Genomic DNA, 10,106 nt, shown 5'->3' with positions numbered 1-10,106 from the left:
CTCTCTCTCTCTCTCTCTCTCTCTCTCTCTCTCTCTCTCTCTCTCTCTCTCTCTCCCTCCCTCCCTCCCTCCCTCCCTCTCTCCCTCCTTCCCTCTCTTTCTTTCTCTCTCCCCTTCATGGTTACTGTCTCAACAAATAAGTTCTCAGCTACACTCAAGCAACATGCCCGCCTACCTGCCTGCCTGAATGCTCCCCACCATAATGGTCCCAGATTCTCAAGACTCTCTGCCTCTGGAACTGTAAGCAAGCCGCCCATGAGCTTTTTCTTCTGCCTTGTTCGTGGTGTTTATTTCATGGTGATAGAAAAGTAACTAAGACACAATATTCAGCTCAAACAGTATGAAGCTGCAAGAAATTCCTGTGTAAAGGACAGCACCGCAGGGACCTACGCCTTCTGTTTCAAGTAGATCTTTTACTTCACTAGAATCGAGTCAGCCTCTGAGGTTCTTCTGCTCAAACTTTTCATTTCCCGGAGTCGCTCTCATGGGACAAAAGCCGCGCCATCGCACCTAGAAACGGAAGAAACAGACCAATGAACTCATTCGGCTGTGGTGAAAAGAAGCCGTCCCAGATTTAGGTAAGAAAAATGTCCGGCCTCGGGAGGCACCCGTTGGGGAAAAGTTTGTTCTCCATCCTTGTCTGACCACGAACGCCAGCACATGCGCACTCTCCACGTGCTTGCGCGTGCCCCATGCTCATTCGCGCCTGCGTGATGCCACAGGAAGGGCAGGATGGATGTGACCCTGCTGTGGGGAGGGAGTTGAGGTGCTGAGAATGAAAAAAAAACAGAGAAAAGAAAACTTATGCGCAAGATCCTGGGGTCCATCACATGCCTTTCTATTCGTGGGTATCTTTCTGCTGTGCCAAGTGCGGGTTTTGGGGTAACAGCTAGGAATGAAAGCCTCATGGGGGACCTGTGGACACTCCAGGGTCAGACAAAATCGAAGTAGGAGAGTTAGGATGAGGGGTGGACGAATGTCAGAGAGCCATCATCCCCAGGAACCCAGGAACCCAAGGCCTCAGAGTCTGCTGGGTACTATTTCTAGGCTGGGGCACCAGACTGTCACCCTGGACTCGAAGGGAAATGACCGCACAGACTAACGGAAGCTGACCGTGAGGCTGAGTGGGAGCGGAGAGCTAGCATGACTGAATTAGGGGTTAGGTGTCACCTGAGACAGGATGGAGAAGAAATGTACCCCTGCATCACGAGCATTCGCTGGCTGTTCCCGCAAACAGCCGCTTCATCCCCAAGCCTTCAGACAGTCCTCACCCTTCAATTTCTGAATGGCAGTCACGTTGGGACTTTTTTTTATAAGTCAAGAAATTTTCTGTCAGGGCCGGAGAAACGGCTCAGTGGTTAAGAGCACTGGCTGTTCTTCCAGCCGACCCAAGTTTAACTCTCAGCATCCACGTGGGGGCTTACAACTGCTTGTAACTCTAATTTCAAGAGATCCAGTGCCCTCTCCTGGCCTCGGGCACCAGGCATGCGCCGAGAGCACAGGCAAAACACCCACACACGTACAATAATAATTTTTAAAAACTTTTAAAAAAGAAGTTTGCTGTCTATCTGGGAGACAGACAGCCCTCCTTCCCTTCTCTCCCCTTTGAAGTGATATCCAAACCCCAATGGTTTCGCTGCCTGCTTCACACATCTGTAAGCAGTTAATTTTCCCAATGGGAGACGGGCACCACAACTGAAAAGATTTTTAAAATACACACTAGGAAAATATTGCCTCAGCAAACGTGGAAGCGGAGAGCCCACATGAGTGGGCAGTGAGTGGTTCTGGTTCTGGGCAGGAGATCCAGTCTACACCAGTCGCAGTGAATCTTCTCCTGCTGGGCCATGCGGGAACGAGAGAAATGGAGGCACGGACCGCCAGTGCAGAGTAGGACCTATGGAGCATGCGCCAGCTCCTAGTGGGGAAGCCAGGGCTCAGGGCAGAGGGCTAGCAAGTATCTATGGCAGGGGTAGAGCTCAGACCAAGAACTTTCTGTGCTACAGTAAGCCTCATTTTTATATGGAGAGGTTAGTTTTTACTCTTTTAGGAAAATGAATGGCCCCTTACTCCTTAACTGCTGCCTTTGGGCCCATGTGAAAGGGACTCCGTGCTGCCCCTACATACATCTACACACACACACACACACACACACACACACACACACACACACCAGTTCCAAAGCTAGATGAGAAACTATAGAAAGTCATGATATTACAGGAGCCAAGGAAGAACCAAGACAGATGAAAGTCAGGATATGGACCTCACTTGGCCAGCTCCTTCCCTCAGTTGTGGGATATCGTGACCAAATTTGAGAACCACATGTCCAGAGGCCAAAGAAAGCCAGGCCACTGTAACTAAAGGGAGTTATGGGGAATCTGGGGCAAGAGAGACAGGCGACCCAGCTGTGCCTACACCCCACCCTTCCCCTCTTGTGTCGCAGCACGATCGTGGTGCCTCTCATCTGCGAGCAAAAAGAAAAGTGGTGTATATCCCCAACATAGTAAAGTTCAGAATGGCATTTATGTGCAGGGGTGTGGAGCTGTCCGGGTGTGGAGCAAAATGGAGGAAACACGCGATACAGGCAGCACAGTGGAAGGAATTGCCCGGTAAATCCTGGTACTCCTGAACGAATGATCCCGCGAGTGTGACACTCCGTCAGACAACTGTCAGTCTCTTCCCTTGGAGATGGTTTTCTGTGGCGAGGCTCCAGAATACAAACCCTGAACCATTCTAGAAAGGAAAACAAAGTGGAAAGTTGTGAGTATGGGGAGTGGAGGTCCAGGGAGAGGTCCGGAAGGGAAAGAACTGCAGAGAACATGGGGGCCATGGGGGAGCATTCGGATGTTGCAGCCACAAGAGGGCGCTGCTGCCCCATTACCAGCCCTGACCAGCTAGAAAATGGAGGGGGTTCAAGGATCTTAGCGGCTTCAATAAGTTTCACTCCCGCTTCACACTACCCCAACTCCCAGACTCTTCCTTTCATCTCTTAGAGGTCCCTTCTGGTCAACCTGAAAATGGTCTCGGTTCCACTCCTGTATAAGGCTTTCCCTGGTCAGCAAGCCTGGAGCCGATAGGTCAGGAGGATCTGGGTGGGGAGCTTACAGACCCCCTTGGTTTGTTTCCCAACTGCTCCCCACATGTGAGTCCAGGTTCCGAAGGGGTGGTTGGGACTGGCTCAAGCAGAGATCCACCACAGTGGCTATGGAGTCCCAATTCACTTCTAAGTCTCTCTCGTGTGTGTGTGTGTGTGTGTGTGTGTGTGTGTGTGTGTGTGTACACCATGGCTCTTCTCAGGCTGCAAACGGAGGGCATATTGAAATGATAAGCTACAATGTCAGGGTCCGCTTACATTGAAATCAGGATAGGCAGACCCCCTGCAGCTCGCACAGGATCAGATGTTGAGGCGGGGCATTTGTAAGCTCCTAGGCCCGTTCCCCACAAGCGAATCCGGGGTCCCTGTCAGAGGCCCGGCACCTGTTGTCTAGCATCAGAGCCTGTTCGCCCGCGTGCAGACACCCTGACGAATTCTGGACTCTCCTTGACTTCTCCATTTTCAGGTCTGTTGCTCAGATACCAAAACTTCCAACTACAGCCACCCCAATACGGCTTTGTCCAGATTAGGGTTTCATAGGTGTTAGTCACAGTTCAGGCTGCTGCTAGGTCCCATGAAGATTCTAAACTCTGTCTTTCCCAAGTCCTAACCACCTCTGAGGACAGAGTCGCCACAAATGGAGATTCTCCCAAAAGATGGACCGTGATCTGCTCTCACTCTACAAAGATTACAAACCAGGAGGGTACAGAGAGCCAACTGTGTTGGGATCTTATAATGGCTCCAGCTTTGGAAGCCTCGCCTGCAAGGGTGCTGTGTCATGCAAGATGAACTCAGATACAGCAGTTTTTAGAGATAATCACGGGGTCTGGACCCAGGAGACAAGGAGGGATCCCAGCAGAGTCTGGGAATGGACCAGACCCTGCACTGTCCACCTGTTAAAGAGCCAGAAAGGGTCCATTAAGGAAAATCTCCTTCTGGTTGAGAAAATAGTTTCTGGGTCGGATGAAGACCTACCATTTCTTCTGGGCCTAGTCATCACCTGACCAAGGGGTTGCTCCTCAGAAGGCAGGCTCTCTAAAAAGTTAAGGAGAACAACATTTCCTTTAGTGGCTTCCTGTCCTTTTCCTTTCCCAAATCCCTGACTTCCCAGTGCAGTCCTCAGCAGCCACCATGAGGTTTGGCGGAGTCTGCCAGCCCTCCTGCGGCAGAAGACAGGAAAGGTACAACTTTCCCTTTTTCTTTTCTCTGTCTCTTTCTCTCTGATGCTGGCCAGAACCCAAGTAAACTTTGGCTGGTCCTTCGGGCTTCCCTACTCTGTCTCTAAAGCCCACCCCACCCCCTCCACCGTGTAGCCTCTTATCCACCAAGTACCTGACCTCCATGCCTGCTTCAAGGACATGGATCCTGCCCCGATTTCGACCCTTTCTCTCTCCTCCCACCTCCTCCAGGCAGCTGCTGAGATTTACAGCCCTGGGGTATCTCACTTTACCGCCTGAGAGAATTGTCCTTGAACTTCCATTTGAGTCCAGTCTTGAATTCTTTTGTTAAGAAGATGAAGATCCATAGAAGGACCCCTTTATTTCCCCTGTATTACATCTCCATCAGGAGTCCCCAGCAAACCAAGGGACAGCTTCAGCATCCAGTGGTCCCAGCTTCAACTGAACAAATCCATGGGATAGAACCATGATCTAGATGGTGGACTGGGGCCTTTCTTTAGATGCCTTTGGGCATGGGAATAAGGAGAAAATTCTGGAAGCCAGGCTGCCTCTGACACGCCCAGTCTTCACTTGGAATTGAGTAAAGAATAGGAGGAATGCCTCCGGAAGCCTGAGAGTGCCAGAGCTTCTGCATCCATGTCTGGAGGACGTGGTTTAATATCAGCTTGGAGCAGAACGAATACCCTTGCCTCGGGTGTAACTGAGACGCAGCTGTTGCTGACTGAACACATGAGTGCCCATTCCAGCCTCTCCTCCCTCCAGGAGCTTGCTAAGGCTGCACACCCATTTCCTACGAGGTCAGGACTGACTCTGGAATCGTGCTGGTGGCTTCAGAGGGGAGGGTGAATTAAAGCAAAGACAGAAGGACATCCAGGGGAAATGGCCCATACAGGTCCTCCATGGCCTGGGCACTAATGAGAGGTGGAGGGGGTGGTTAGGATAAGCCAGTCTTATGCCCTTGGTGCAAGCACAAAGAGCCTGCTCTGGGAACAGCTCTGCTACCCCATCAGTCGCCATAGAAAAGGGACTGTCATTTCAGAACACCTGTCACCAATCTTGAACATGTCAGTTCCATGGAAAGTCAAGGACTAGAAGGATCCTAGTGGATCCAATTGAGCCAGAACCCAACATTCTGCACCTGGAATTCAAAGACAGGACTGGCTCTACCTCTCCTCTGGTCGCTCCTTTCAGGAACTGGAGAATTCTTCTGAACCTCAGTTTCTTTATGCAGCTAGCAGAATCACACAGTGCCCCTCCTAGGAGCCAAACAAATACACACGGGACTCCTGGCTTTGAAACCAACACACATTAGTTGCCCCTCAAATGCCAACATCATGGGTGAAAGATACTGCGATGTCACCCTCCCTTCCTCTGTGGTCCTCTGAACCGGCATCTGCTACACTCCTGAGCAGGCAGCAGGACGCCCTGAAGTCATGTCTCATAGTCAGAGGGCATACTTGGGTCTCAGCGCATTCTTGCATCCCAGCCCAGCCACCCTGCACCCAGCACGGAGAGCACAGGACAGGCCTGCAGCCAATCGTGGGATGAGACAGTTTGGCTCTGGAGATAAAGCCTGCCCATCTTAGAAACATTCAGACAAAACTGGGGGAAGCACTGGAGAACTTTCCAAAATGCATCATCTTCAACCACAGAACGGGAGGAGACTAGCGCTGTGGCTGGCTTCCTCATCCTCTCTCTCGACCTGGACTCCATCCTACAGAGGAGCAGAGCTGACATCCTCCTACGCCCAGCAAACCAAGAGATCCAGGCCTCATCCACAAACCCAATGCTTACAGAACAAGGCTTTCATTGTCTTCTCTTCCAGCCAATTCCCTTTAAAGTCACTGTCCTGTACAACTCCCAAGCAGCCGAGTGATCTCCTAGCCTGGTCAGGGGCTCGTCTTGCTCAAATGTTTTGAATCAGAATCACCATGAAACATCTCTTTTTAACAGCCATTAAAAAAAAAAGAGGGAGCTGAGTCCCCAAGTCTACCAGTCTCATCCAATGTCCCTGAAAACTTCCAACTATTATCCAAGATTATCTGCTTGGGCCGAGGACGGAGCTCAGCTGGTTGACTGCCTGCCTAGCGTGCACATAGCTTAGGAACAATGCCTTGTATAACATATAGGCTGCATGCTCATTGAGTCTGAAGCCAGCCTGGGATACAAGAGGCCCTGTGTCTAATAATAATAATAATAATAATAATAATAATAATAATAATAATAATAATAATCCCATTCTAATTTTACTTTAAGTAAGTCTTGATTTGTCTCCTAACAGTCCCTTCTTAAAGGGCTATCCCAAAGAACAGATCCACAATCTATGGGTCAACTCTAGCTCACTAACTATGAGCAAAAAGTGGATTTTACATTTTAAATGGTTGACAAAATGAAGAGAAGAACTCCTTGTGACTCAAAGAGTATGTGACAGGTAAATGCCAGGATCCCCCAATAAAGTCGATAGGCACACAGCCACACACATTTGGGTGCCTCCTCTAACAGAAATAGCCTCATAGCGCCAGAGGTCTTCCAGGCCGCAAAGCCTAGAATATTTTCTTCCTAGCTCTTCACAAAAACAATGGAATGCTGAGCAAATGCCTGCCATAGACCGAGCAACCTAAAACATGTGGGCCACTAGCTCTTAGGTCCTGTGCGGCCATGGTATTCATGTTTGGCTTTTGGAAATACATCCCCAAGTATTTACAAGTTATTATTTTTTTTTCTTAGGAAGTTTTTGTAGTGTGGCAGGAGAGATGGATCAGTGGTTAGGTGCACTGACTGCTTTCCAGAGGACCGGGTTCAGTTCCTAGCACCCACATGGCAGCTCACAACTGTCTGTAACTCCAGTTAGTTCTAGAGGACCCATCAATTTCAACAGACATACTGGAAGGCAAACACCAATGCACATAAAATAAAATGTTTTTGTAGTGATGTAGATCAAACCTAGATAGACCTTGCACACGCTAAACAAGCCCCCTACTCCTACGCTACAACCAAAGCTCTGACTAAATTATTTTGAAAATCGTTCCATAATGTCCATTCCAACCCCACCACATCCAGAACACATAAGATTCCTGGTTCTCAGACAGCACTGCTAACACAGGATGCATTGTCCCAACTTCACTGAAAAGTAGGGAGAGTGTCCATCCAAATGTTGTCCTCTGTTCTTATCTTTATCAAGATACCGTCCAAGGACTGGCAGGGAAGCAGGAACTAACAGAGGCCTTTCAGTGCATCCCAGAACTGAAGGGAGGTCTCAGAAGTCACTGGATCTGACTCCTCCTTTTTTCTCCTGAGCAACTAGGCCCAGGGGAGCTAAGAAATTCCCCTATCCCCTCATCTTCACTCCCTCCCTTTAATTTTAAATCCTTGGCTGAAATAGTGTATACTGACTGTCATATGATGTGACTTTGCACACACACACACACACACACACACACACACACACACAGTGGAAGTGCAAGCCCTAACTGATTAGATGTTAAGAATCTGGAAAGTAAATCAAGGCATTGTTGAAACAAAGTCCATCTATCCTGCCCAACCTTGGCATTCATTACCCAGTCAAGGCTGCCTTTTGATTTCCCTAATCAAGAACTGGCTGTTGAGCCAACCTCTCCTTGCCTGGGCTCCAGCCTCCCTGGGCTGCCTGGGATGCTGCTGAACAGGTGAGAGAAAGAGTAAAGGCCCAGTTGGGCGCAGAGCCGTGGGAGCCCGCCCTTCATGCCGCGGGGACAGAAGAGCCTTTCACTTTCTCCTGCGTGTCACGACACCAGCCGAAATTACCTTTAAATGAGGAAGAAAGTCATTATTTCATCAATAGGATTGCGTCAATTGAGGAAAATTTGTCTCCAGTGTAAACAAGCGGAACGTCTTTGCGCTCTATGAAAACAAGGTTAAATTACTTGCAGATCCGGGCGCCCGGGAGAGATGTCGGAAGTGAACCTGAAGCCTGACACATTCAAGGTCTGGGAACCGAAAATAATAGGAATTGTTCTGAGTTTTCCAGTGGACTGGAGCACGCAGATGGACACGCCTCCGTGCATATTCAAGGACTCCGGCGCTCCCCTGCTGCTTGTGGGAGGAGGAAGGGGGAGAAGAGGAGGAAGATGGCCACCTACGCCATCAAGAGAGGCAGCAACACATGTGGTAAACGCAGCCCAGGCTAACTAGTCCCTTTCAAGCTGGTCACTGTCAAGGACAGCAGGCAGCCAGAATTCGGACACGGGAGTTGCATTAAAATGAGGAATGTCTGGGTCCCAGAAGTCCAGACTTTGAACAGTCCCTTCCTTGGCTCCATCATGGCTCCATCATTCCGTCTGATAACTCATGCTGAGAGCTGATCTTTACCGTGGCAGCTCAGTGTAGGGTGAGCCCCCGGTTGTGTCCGGGTGTACCAGTCTGAGCAGTCGTGAGAACTGCAGAATGACAGGCGGTTTGGATGCTTCTATGACCACTGCCCTAGTCTTCTTGGGAGCTACAACTTGGTGAGTGTCATCCCTGTGTTGCTGCTGCAGAATCCTAAAGACTGCAAGCCAGACCTGCATTCTGCATGTCTCCACAGATCCAGGGAGAAGAGCCCAGGGCATCCTCACGTCTCACACAGTTCAGCAAGTCTCAGGACTCTTGACTGAATAGTCTCTGCCCGTTTCCATCCCTGGTCCTCTGCTCCATCTGTGTTGACACCTCTGACCTTCTAAGATGAACATGGCACGGGAAAATGTGCTCTCTGGCAAGGTGAAAATGGCAGGTGGGAAGGTCTACATTCCCGTCTTCCTGAAGACTTCTTGATGGGAAAGTGGCCGTTGGGGTCTTCTCGTCCGCTCAGGAGACCATGCTCACGTCTGGAAAAGCTTGCTATCACTCAGTTCCTCAACGGCAAAACTGAAACAAAATACATTTTAACTCTAGACTTCCCAGATCTTCGCCTGATCATAACCAACCTGCTCCCTTCAATGGCCAAGTTCTTTTACATGTGCTCAGTTGAGGAGGAGAAAAACTCAGAGTAGGCCCATGTTGCTTTAACAGGAATCTGGGGAGGCTTAGGCCAAAAGGCCTCTGGGTCTGTCCCAAGAGAAACTGAGTCTTGTTTACAGCCTGGCTATGGGAGCAAAAAACTTGACCGAGCAAAAAGAGAAAATGTTTCAAATGTTTTAAAAGGGAAAAAAAATGAGGAAAAGTGAGATGAAGCATGTTTGACCCGGGAAGAAATAAAAGTCCTTGCAGAGTGTCGAGGTGACAGATGAGAGAAGGAAGTAACACAGGTAAGAACTCCTGGATGGTCAGCCAGGGATCCAGGCAGACTAGAGAAGGCTGGACGTGGTGGAGGAAGGGTGATCTGTCCAGGCTGGGGATGAGGCCAGTCAGCAGCCCTCCACCACCAGACAGTCGTCCCTTTGTACTGACATTTATCTAACTTGTGAAATTTATAGCCACGTTACCTTCCAAGTGTGCAGGAAAGCAGATATTGGTGCTGTCAAAAGGCCTGGCTGTGGTTTGCACGACATAATGACAGATGCAGAAAACAAAGAGCAGGGGAGAAGGGACTTAGGAGACCACAAAAGAGCCTTTATAATTATGCCTCCGCCTGTCTCCAGAGCAGCCTCGCCCCCCCGCCCCGCATAAGTGCCCGGCCAGTTCGGGGTTCCTGTCATCCCTAGAGCTACGGCTGTGTGGTGCAGCTGCCTTGCATGCATCCACTATCAACTCTACAGACTTGACAGGAACTGCTCCATGCCACCCCTCTCCAGGCTAATAGCTGCCATCCCTTTAACCTTTCTCCGTGGCCCTGATTTGCCATGTCTTTAATCATCCCTGTCACTTTCTGTTGCAATCTCCAG

The 10,106-nt window shown here is 49.8% G+C and overlaps 1 long non-coding RNA gene across 1 annotated transcript; it reads right to left on the bottom strand.

The window, feature by feature from the left end:
* Window positions 1–136: 136 nt before the first annotated feature.
* LOC126504125 (uncharacterized) lies at window positions 137–8,236 on the bottom strand. Its single transcript, XR_007592512.1, has 3 exons — window positions 8,053–8,236; window positions 4,067–4,126; window positions 137–2,730 (listed from the first exon to the last, which is right to left on the bottom strand). It is a non-coding gene; the product is annotated as an uncharacterized lncRNA (long non-coding RNA).
* Window positions 8,237–10,106: the final 1,870 nt, after the last annotated feature.

Source organism: Alexandromys fortis, unplaced genomic scaffold (assembly GCF_014885135.2).
Source record: "Alexandromys fortis isolate MF-2015 unplaced genomic scaffold, M_Fortis_MF-2015_v1.1 scaffold_42, whole genome shotgun sequence".
NCBI classification, from domain to species: Eukaryota; Metazoa; Chordata; class Mammalia; order Rodentia; family Cricetidae; genus Alexandromys; species Alexandromys fortis.
Note: the sequence above shows the minus strand (reverse complement) of the source record. Positions and strands in the feature narration are given on the sequence as shown.